The sequence below is a fragment of the Piliocolobus tephrosceles genome, chromosome 19, assembly GCF_002776525.5.
Source record: "Piliocolobus tephrosceles isolate RC106 chromosome 19, ASM277652v3, whole genome shotgun sequence".
Classification (NCBI taxonomy): Eukaryota; Metazoa; Chordata; class Mammalia; order Primates; family Cercopithecidae; genus Piliocolobus; species Piliocolobus tephrosceles.
The window spans coordinates 63,075,365-63,084,470 of record NC_045452.1 but is presented as its reverse complement, the minus strand read 5'-3'; the positions used below and the strand labels follow the sequence as shown (position 1 = coordinate 63,084,470).

The 9,106-nt window shown below is 34.4% G+C and overlaps 1 non-coding gene across 1 annotated transcript; it reads right to left on the bottom strand.

Annotated features, from left to right (window-relative positions):
- Window positions 1–8,694: 8,694 nt before the first annotated feature.
- On the bottom strand, window positions 8,695–8,796 carry LOC111553007. The gene has a single exon (XR_002734799.2). It is a non-coding gene; the product is annotated as a U6 spliceosomal RNA (small nuclear RNA).
- Between the last annotated feature and the right edge of the window lie 310 nt (window positions 8,797–9,106).

Below are 9,106 nucleotides of genomic sequence, written 5' to 3'. Positions count from 1 at the left end.
GAAGCCGGAGGCGTCACGCTACCTGACTTCAAACTATACTACAAGGCTACAGTAACCAAAACAGCATGGTACTGGTACCAAAACAGAGATATAGACCAATGGAACAGAACGGAGCCTTCAGAAATAATGCCACACATCTACAACCATCTGATCTTTGACAAACCTGACAAAAACAAGAAATGGGGAAAGGATTCCCTATTTAATAAATGGTGCTGGGAAAATTGGCTAGCCATAAGTAGAAAGCTGAAACTGGATCCTTTCCTTACTCCTTATACGAAGATTAATTCAAGATGGATTAGAGACTTAAATGTTAGACCTAATACCATAAAAACCCTAGAAGAAAATCTAGGTAGTACCATTCAGGACATAGGCATGGGCAAGGACTTCATGTCTAAAACACCAAAAGCAATGGCAGCAAAAGCCAAAATTGACAAATGGGATCTAATTAAACTAAAGCGCTTCTGCACAGCAAAAGAAACTACCATCAGAGTGAACAGGCAACCTACAGAATGGGAGAAAATTTTTGCAATCTACTCATCTGACAAAGGGCTAATTTCCAGAATCTACAAAGAACTCAAACAAATATACAAGAAAAAAACAAACAACCCCATCCAAAAGTGGGGAAAGGATATGAACAGACATTTCTGAAAAGAAGACATTCATACAGCCAACAGACACATGAAAAAATGCTCATCATCACTGGCCATCAGAGAAATGCAAATCAAAACCACAATGAGATACCATCTCACACCAGTTAGAATGGCAATCATTAAAAAATCAGGAAACAACAGGTGTTGGAGAGGATGTGGAGAAATAGGAACACTTTTACACTGTTGGTGGGATTGTAAACTAGTTCAACCATTATGGAAAACAGTATGGCGATTCCTCAAGGATCTAGAACTAGATGTACCATATGACCCAGCCATCCCACTACTGGGTATATACCCAAAGGATTATAAATTATGCTACTACAAAGACACATGCACACGTATGTTTATTGCGACACTATTCACAATAGCAAAGACTTGGAATCAACCCAAATGTCCATCAGTGACAGACTGGATTAGGAAAATGTGGCACATATACACCATGGAATACTATGCAGCCATAAAAAAGGATGAGTTTGCGTCCTTTGTAGGGACATGGATGCAGCTGGAAACCATCATTCTTAGCAAACTATCACAAGAAGAGAAAACCAAACACCGCATGTTCTCACTCATAGGTGGGAACTGAACAATGAGCTCACTTGGACTCGGGAAGCAGAACATCACACACTGGGGCCTATCATGGGGAGGGGGGAGGGGGGAGGGATTGCATTGGGGAGGTATACCTGATATAAATGATGAATTGATGGGTGCTGACGAGTTGATGGGTGCAGCACACCAACATGGCACATGTATACATATGTAACAAACCTGCACGTTATGCACATGTACCCTAGAACTTAAAGTATAATAATAAATAAATAAATAAATAAATAAATAAATAAATAAATAAATAAAAATAATGTGGAACCTCAAAAAAAATTAAATTAAATTAAATAAACAGAGCAGGAATGACAACTGTGCTAGTTCCGAACCTAAGTCTTAAGAGGTCTTGCAGCTTCTGCTCTGATTCCTGGACTCCTTCCAGCTGGAGGTTCAGAACTCATCTGCCCCTCTCACTCCAGCTGATTGTCAGCCAATTGCAGAAGCAGGGCCGCCACCCTGATTGACACGAGATACAAGTGCACAAGTGAGCCCAGCATGACCAGAACTACCCAGTTAAAAGAATAATAATAAATTGTTGTCATTTTATGTAAGTTTTGAAGTGGTTTTCACAGTAAAACCAGCTGATACAACCTATTTGGTTAAAAAGAATAAATATGTTTAAGCCTTATAATTTGTAGTGATGGGTTATTTCCCAAAACTGTGGTGAAAATTTGCCCTATCAATAGTTTTGCTGCCTTCATCAGCCAGGCTTACATCATTGTAAATTTTTGCTAGTTTGTAAAAGATAATTAGTATTTCGTTTTAATTTTAAGTGCAACGTTTTAAAACCCAGTTTCCTCTTACCCTAATGAAATAGTTACTAATTTGATGTCATTTCATTAAAACAAGTCACATTTTGCTGTGAATCTTTTTCCAAATTATTTTCCTAGAAATAATATAATATTTGTCAGGTTTATTGCCTCTTAGAAGATATAGAGATTGCAGTGCAGATTTTAATTTTCAATTTGCTAAATAATTCTTTATAAAATCTGTGTTGTGACCCTTTTCCCAGATATTTTTAATTCAATAACTATCAAATTTATAAAATTGAAGTTGGTTTTATTAAAGTTTCTACTGACATCATCGTACTGCATTGATGTTGATCTCGGTGATTGTGACTATTCTTAGTTGTTAAAAGCCGTGTAATCGTTATTGGCTCACAAGCAAGAAAATGAGATAATTGTATTCAAATTGGAAAATTTGCTTCTGGGTAAAGCATATGCAAAGAAAATATAAGACAAAGTATTGGCCATTATACTTGTGAGACTTTGAAGTGTTGCCATCACCCAGTGCATTTTCATTGCATACAGAATGAAAGCAAAAATTACATCATTTATGTGTCTTTAGCTGTAGGTAACAGAAAACCCACTCAAACAGCACTAAATTATGAGACTTGTTGGTTGGACTGATGATTAGCCAATTCCTATCGGGATAGGAAGAGTAGTTTTCAAAAACTTGAAATACTTTTTCACTGATTGCTAAAAAGTATAAAAGTAACTTCAATAAGTAGTAAAATTAATTAATAAAAAGAAATTAGTAAATGAAATTGTATCTGCTGCCTGTGGCCACAAGAACTCAGTGGTATATATTCATAAAATTTATTTAGCTTATGGTTTTATGAGATTCAGGTATTTTCATGTGAGCTCAGCTGATCTTACCTGGGTTTGTTTATGTGGCTGCTGTTAGCTACATGCCAGCTAAGGTGTCTTTCCTGATCTTGGCTGGCCTTGCTCACGTATGTTGGGGCTGGCATGGGCTTTGATAACTGGAGTAACTCAACTCTGCTTCACCTGTCTCATCTTGTATAAAGTTAGTCCAAGTATGTTCTCATAGTAAAGGCAGAGGAGCAAGCACGTGCCTAGTCACTCATGTGTTTTTCAAGCCTCTGCTTGCAGATGCCTACATTTGTCAAGCCACTTTGTGGATTCCAGAGACAAATGGATGGCACTGCAAAGTTACATGCCCGAAACACACGGATGAATGGAGTGGTGAAGTGGTGAGATCATTGATAACAATCAAACTACAACAAACGTACTGATTCCAGTGACTTATAGGATGCTACTGATAAATAATCCTCTTCTTGGAATGAGATCCGAAACATTCGCAGTTCCACTCACCTGGTGTAATCTTGTCATGGTAAGCAGCATATGCATTCTCTAAAAAGTGTTCTATGTTTTAAGAGAATTGGCATTTTCATTGTCCTTTAAACAATTGCCATTATTTGGAACTACACATACTCATTATAGGAATTTATTGGGATAATTGAGAGTTTGGGTAGCAATAGATGCCTGTGTAATAAACATGAACCTTTAGAATTTGTGAGAGCACAGCAAAAATATAAAGAAATAAAATAAATTGCCTACTGGGCCATCTTCTGATGCTAGGTAAAAATCAGAAAGTGGAATATATTTTGATAATGTCAAGAATTAATATAAAATGTAACAAATCATTTGCATTTATTGAACAAAAACAATTATTTCAACAAATGTATAAGTAGCTTATCATTGCTTTTGAGCATTAAAATTGCTTAAACTTTGTGTCAATAAAAGATGAAAGTGCTTAACACATGTATTTCATTAGAATGTTGATCATGTTCCATTAAAGCTCATAGTTGTAATGAGGAAAATTGGCAAACATCAAACAGGGAAAATTGGCAAACATCAAAGGGGAAAATTGGCCTCGCATGGTGGTATGCATCTGTAGTCCTGGAGGCTGAGGCAGTAGGGCCACTTGAGCCCAAGGGTTCAGTGCACTGTGATCACATCTGTGAATAACCGCTGTACTCCAGCCTGGGCAACATAGTGAGCCCCTGTCTTTTAATTAAAAAGAAAAAAGATGGGGTGGATCATCAATCAGTTATCAATTCCATTTCATGTATCACATCAATCAGTTTCACATAATAATGCATTTGAAATAATATCAGCTTCCAAACATTTTTAAAAGGAATATCAATAAAGAATATAAAAATTTAGAAAGTACCATCCAAACTTCATTTTATGTTAGAAATATTCAAGCACTTCTAGATATAAAATATTAATAGTGCATAACAAAAATAATATTATGTGCATATTATTATAGTCTAGATTTATGGCTTACTTGGAATCATACTTTTGGAAACAGTTTATGAAACTTTCCCACTTTTTTGGAAAAATGTGTATATCAAGACAGTAGAATTTCAATTATCACTGATGAAGCTTCAATTATTTCACATAAAAGTGATTAATAATTAACTTAAAATGTGAAATTCAACACTGAAAATAGTTTTATGTTTTCTTATTCATCAGGGAGCCAAAAGAAATACCAGAAATAATAATACATCAATCTTTATTTTCTTTATTCAAGAAAAATAATTGGCAAATATTTGCATACAAATCTTATGATATATTTTCATATAGCTGTGTTAACATAATCTGAAGGACAGGTTGGAGTTTAGGCTAAACTTTCATAAAAGTTTTTGAATATTTTTATTTAGCACTACATTATTATATTCAATTATCTCTGGGTGAGGTGATAGAAGATGTAAATAAATTCCTTTCTTGATGGATTTTATACTATTATCATACATTAGATGAACATCAGAGAGAATTAAATGATGTACTAACTGGCTGGGGGAATTGATCTAATGAAAATTGAGTCATGTACCTCTATTTATAGCCTGTTTCACTAGAATAGCAAACATAGTTTGGAAATTTTATCAAATGTTGAATATTCAATAGAAATTGTGAAGTGGAAATAATTAAGAAATTGGAAAGTGGACTTTTTAAAACAGATTTGGGTTTAAATTATTATGGTTTTACAGCTTTCACTACTTTGTTTAACTTGAAAAATTTTTGTTAAAGCTGGCAGATTAATGCATGACAAAAGTGATTAAATCTATAAAACTAAGTAATGCTGTGAAAGAAAAGATGTAGAAATAAAGGCATATGATTTAACAGTTGAGGCAAAATAGTTACAATAAAAAGACTGTTACATACACTTAAATCACATAAAACTGATATCACAAATGAAATGTTTAATAAATCTTATGACCTTTCAACTTATTGGATCCTGACATTTTCCAGGTGATATTAGGTAGATTTGTAGTTTTAAGATTAACATGCCAATAAAATTAGGCTAAGTAATTAAATATGATATTCTAATAAATACCTTATGAATGATTAATACATGAATTTAATATGTAAAAATTGGAGTACTACAAAAACTTGAAACATTTTGAATATAATTTTTGGTAGTTTAGCAGACATGTAGACAAGATCCAGTAAAATTAATTACATTTCGTGTGTGAAGAAAAATTCCCTATCTGTTTAGACTATGTTACCTAATAACTAAAAATTTTATGAGGAATTTTTTGAAGGAGTTGATGTAGTTTCTTATGTCAAATCATGACTCAAAAAGAGATATTATTTAGCTAGAGGCAGTCATATCAAAAAAAAGATCATAACACTCTAAAAATCAAGAAGAAATTTAGAAGTTATTAGAATGATTTGATGAGTGATATGTACTGTGAGTTATTCATAAGTTACAGCATACATCACTTAATAAAGTTTCAGGCTGGGCATGGTGGCTGAGGCAAGCAGATAGCTTGAGCTCAAGAGTTTGAGATCAGACTGGCTAACATGATGAAATCCCGTCTCTACACAAAATACAAAAATTAGCCGGGCATGGTGGCACAGACCTGTGGTCCCAGCTACTTGGGAGGCTGAGGTGGGAGGATGGTTTAAGCCTGGGAGATGGAGGTTTCAGGGAGCTGAGACCATGCCACTGCAGTCCAGCTCAGGTGACAAAGTAAGACTTTGTCTCAAAAAAAAAAAAGTTTCATAGTATATATGTACACATATATGAGTAGTTTAGTATATTGTGGCTTATATGTACATACATAACATACTATACAGGTTGTTTCATATTCTTAATATCACTCAGCTTATTGGCCCCTGTACCTGGAGTCCAGAGACAGCAAGGGACTTGGGACAGGCTTCAGCCGGCATTTCCACCTGTTTCTCTCTAACCTCTTTGGCTCTGCTCTTCTCCATAAGGACTTAGTTCTTCAGCAGTAGAGTTCCGTATTGGTGGCAAAATGGTTGAAGCAATCCCAGGGGTCATCCTCATGTCGTGACAAGCAAAGAAAGATTATCTCCTAGCAGCTTTTTTTTCCAGAGCAGTTAAACTTCATCCCCATAACTGTGCAAGATACCCTCGCATCTTGCATCTTGTTCCAGACTGAATCCTGGGCATGTGTTAAATCTTGTCTGTGTGGTCAGAGAATATCATACACAGTCTGGCATAGGCTGATTTCTTGAACAACTCCTGGCTCAGTCGATGGTATGCTCCCAGGCCTGACAGGTGCAGCCCTGAAGTGTGGGTGATGCAATGAAAGGGGAGTTGAGTCTGGCCTCTGGTCACATCCAGTGTAAACACCCTGAGTTAACCTGCAGTACCCACTGTGGCCCACTATCAGCCTGTACTTATAGCTGCATCCCCTGCTGCTATATTGCCTGCACGTTAAACCCTGTATCACTCTGCACCAAGTATTGTTCCCTGAATGAACAAAGTAGAATAAAACCTGTAAACCCCTTTTTCTTAATCACTTCAATCTGGAATGTTTTCTACTTTCAGCGCATCAAAATCCTATTGCCCCTTTTTGTCACAAAGTCGACTTTATTTGTGATCTGAGACTGTATGACATAAAACAACAGATTGACCCTTTAGTTTAAAAAATAAAGTAATTTATTATTCAGTCGTTGTCTTGGAAAAAAGGAAAAATCATTTGAAACTGCAAGGATGGTATGAAATTACTTGGTTTGTTAATGTAAATTGAATTGAGTTTTAATTTTAGTTGTTTCCTTGAGAAAGCAGAAAAATGGTTTTCCTACTAAATTAGTATTTCCTACTAAATTAGTATTTCCTACTAAGTGAGGGAAATTTAGTTTGGACCACATGTGCCTAATGTGGGCTGTTAAATGTGGAACACCTAGAGCTTTGAGAGATATACTGTGAAATATTAAGTTTTTTTTTTTTTTTTTGAAATTTCACTTGACCGAGCTATGGGGCATGGGGAGAGTGTAAGGAAAGGACTGTGTCCTCTCTTAGAATGAATTAACTAGGAGTGGATCACGGAATTGTTTCTGGACATAGTGCAGTCCATGTTATTGTCTGATATTCAGATTATTCACAGTAAATTTTTTGAATTAATGACCTTCTTAACTATATATAAATTTTTATCCTTTCTTTCCTATACACACAACACCTAATATGGTGTTCCACTTCCCCCTTTTCCTTTTCCCCATATAATTGGACAAAATCACTTTGTCTCTGATTCTTTAATGTTGGGTGAAATTCAGTCCTCCAATCTTAGTCCAAATTTGGAAGGACGAGAGACAGAAATCCAGTTTCAAGGGACTAAATGCAGGGCTGCCCAAAGCCTCGGAGGCCCTCCCTCTATTAAATATCGTCTCTGTTACCCAGTTCTCCAGCAGTTAACTGGTTAACTTGTTAAGATGTAAATCTAAAAGAATCCCTGGGAAAATGGAACAGTGGGAATCTAGGGTTCTAAAATTTGTATTAGCAAAGGGTCTAAAACTCCTTTGTTTACAATGTCTTAATTATTAAAGAATCCAATAGCATTAAACAGCTTGAGAGAATGTTTGCCCAGGGGAAGTCTATATTTTTGGCAAGCAATAAAATGTTGAATATAAATGAAAGCTACCCTGAATCCTAGCATATGTGTCTCTACTATGTTATTTGCTTCCAGATTTTTTCCAAATGGATACTTTTAAACATATTTATCAGAATACTAAACTTATGCATCTCATTTTTGTTTAAATATGTCTTAAAATTTTCCCCTAGGTTGCTATGGTCTTCATAATTATTATTAAATATAACCAACTTTCCAAGAAACACTCTCCAGTTTTGTACTGCCTAAACAAACTTGCATTATGATCTTTTCTCCTTTTGAATATATTTTCTTGGACTACATTTCCAGAAATAGAATTACTGAATAAATGGTTTGGAAATATTTATGGCTCATTGCATGAAATGCCAAACTTCTTCAAAAAAGAGTTTAAAACAATTTCTATCTCATAATACAGTATGTATATCAGTTTTGGTTATTCTTCACCATTATGCATTTTATTTAATTATACTTTCTTTATTCTTTTCATTTTACTGTCCCACTTTCAGACTCAAAGAAGATCCTAACCTCCTGGAGAACTAGGAAAGTGTATTTATTACTGTTGTATTTATTTACTTTTCTATAACATTAGAACAATGACTAACACAAACTAAGTAAACATTAAATGTTTGTTGCATTGATTTGAATTAATCATGGGAATTCTTTTTGCAGTTATAGTAACTGCCAAATTACTTCATGTTTTGGTAAATTACTTTATTATGATTTTAGCTTTTTTCGTTAACTGAGACTCATGTTCCTCTTTTTAGTGCTTTTTTGTTTTTAATGAAATGCTTCATGATTTTCTGTGTCATCCTTAAAAAGGGACATGTTTATTTTCTCGGGATTGTGCCAATTTTAAGATATTTTCTGCCAAAGCATGCATCATTTAATTTAATTTTACTCCTTCAATAAGCAATTATATGACTGAATTTACAGTTAGCATTTGAGATACAATTGAGGTTAAACATTTTAAACATGTGCTTATTAAAATAATATTCTTTATTTTGTGAATTATTTGCTCTAGAGTTTGCCCATTTGAATCTTGAGTTTTATCTGTAAAATAATTATAATTAAATTTTAAACTTTTCCTGTTACATTTGCTCTAGATTTTTTTTAGCTTTTTTCAATTTTTATTTGTGGCTAAAATTCAGAATTTTCAAAATTTTATAGTCTCATTTGTTTTGGGGGC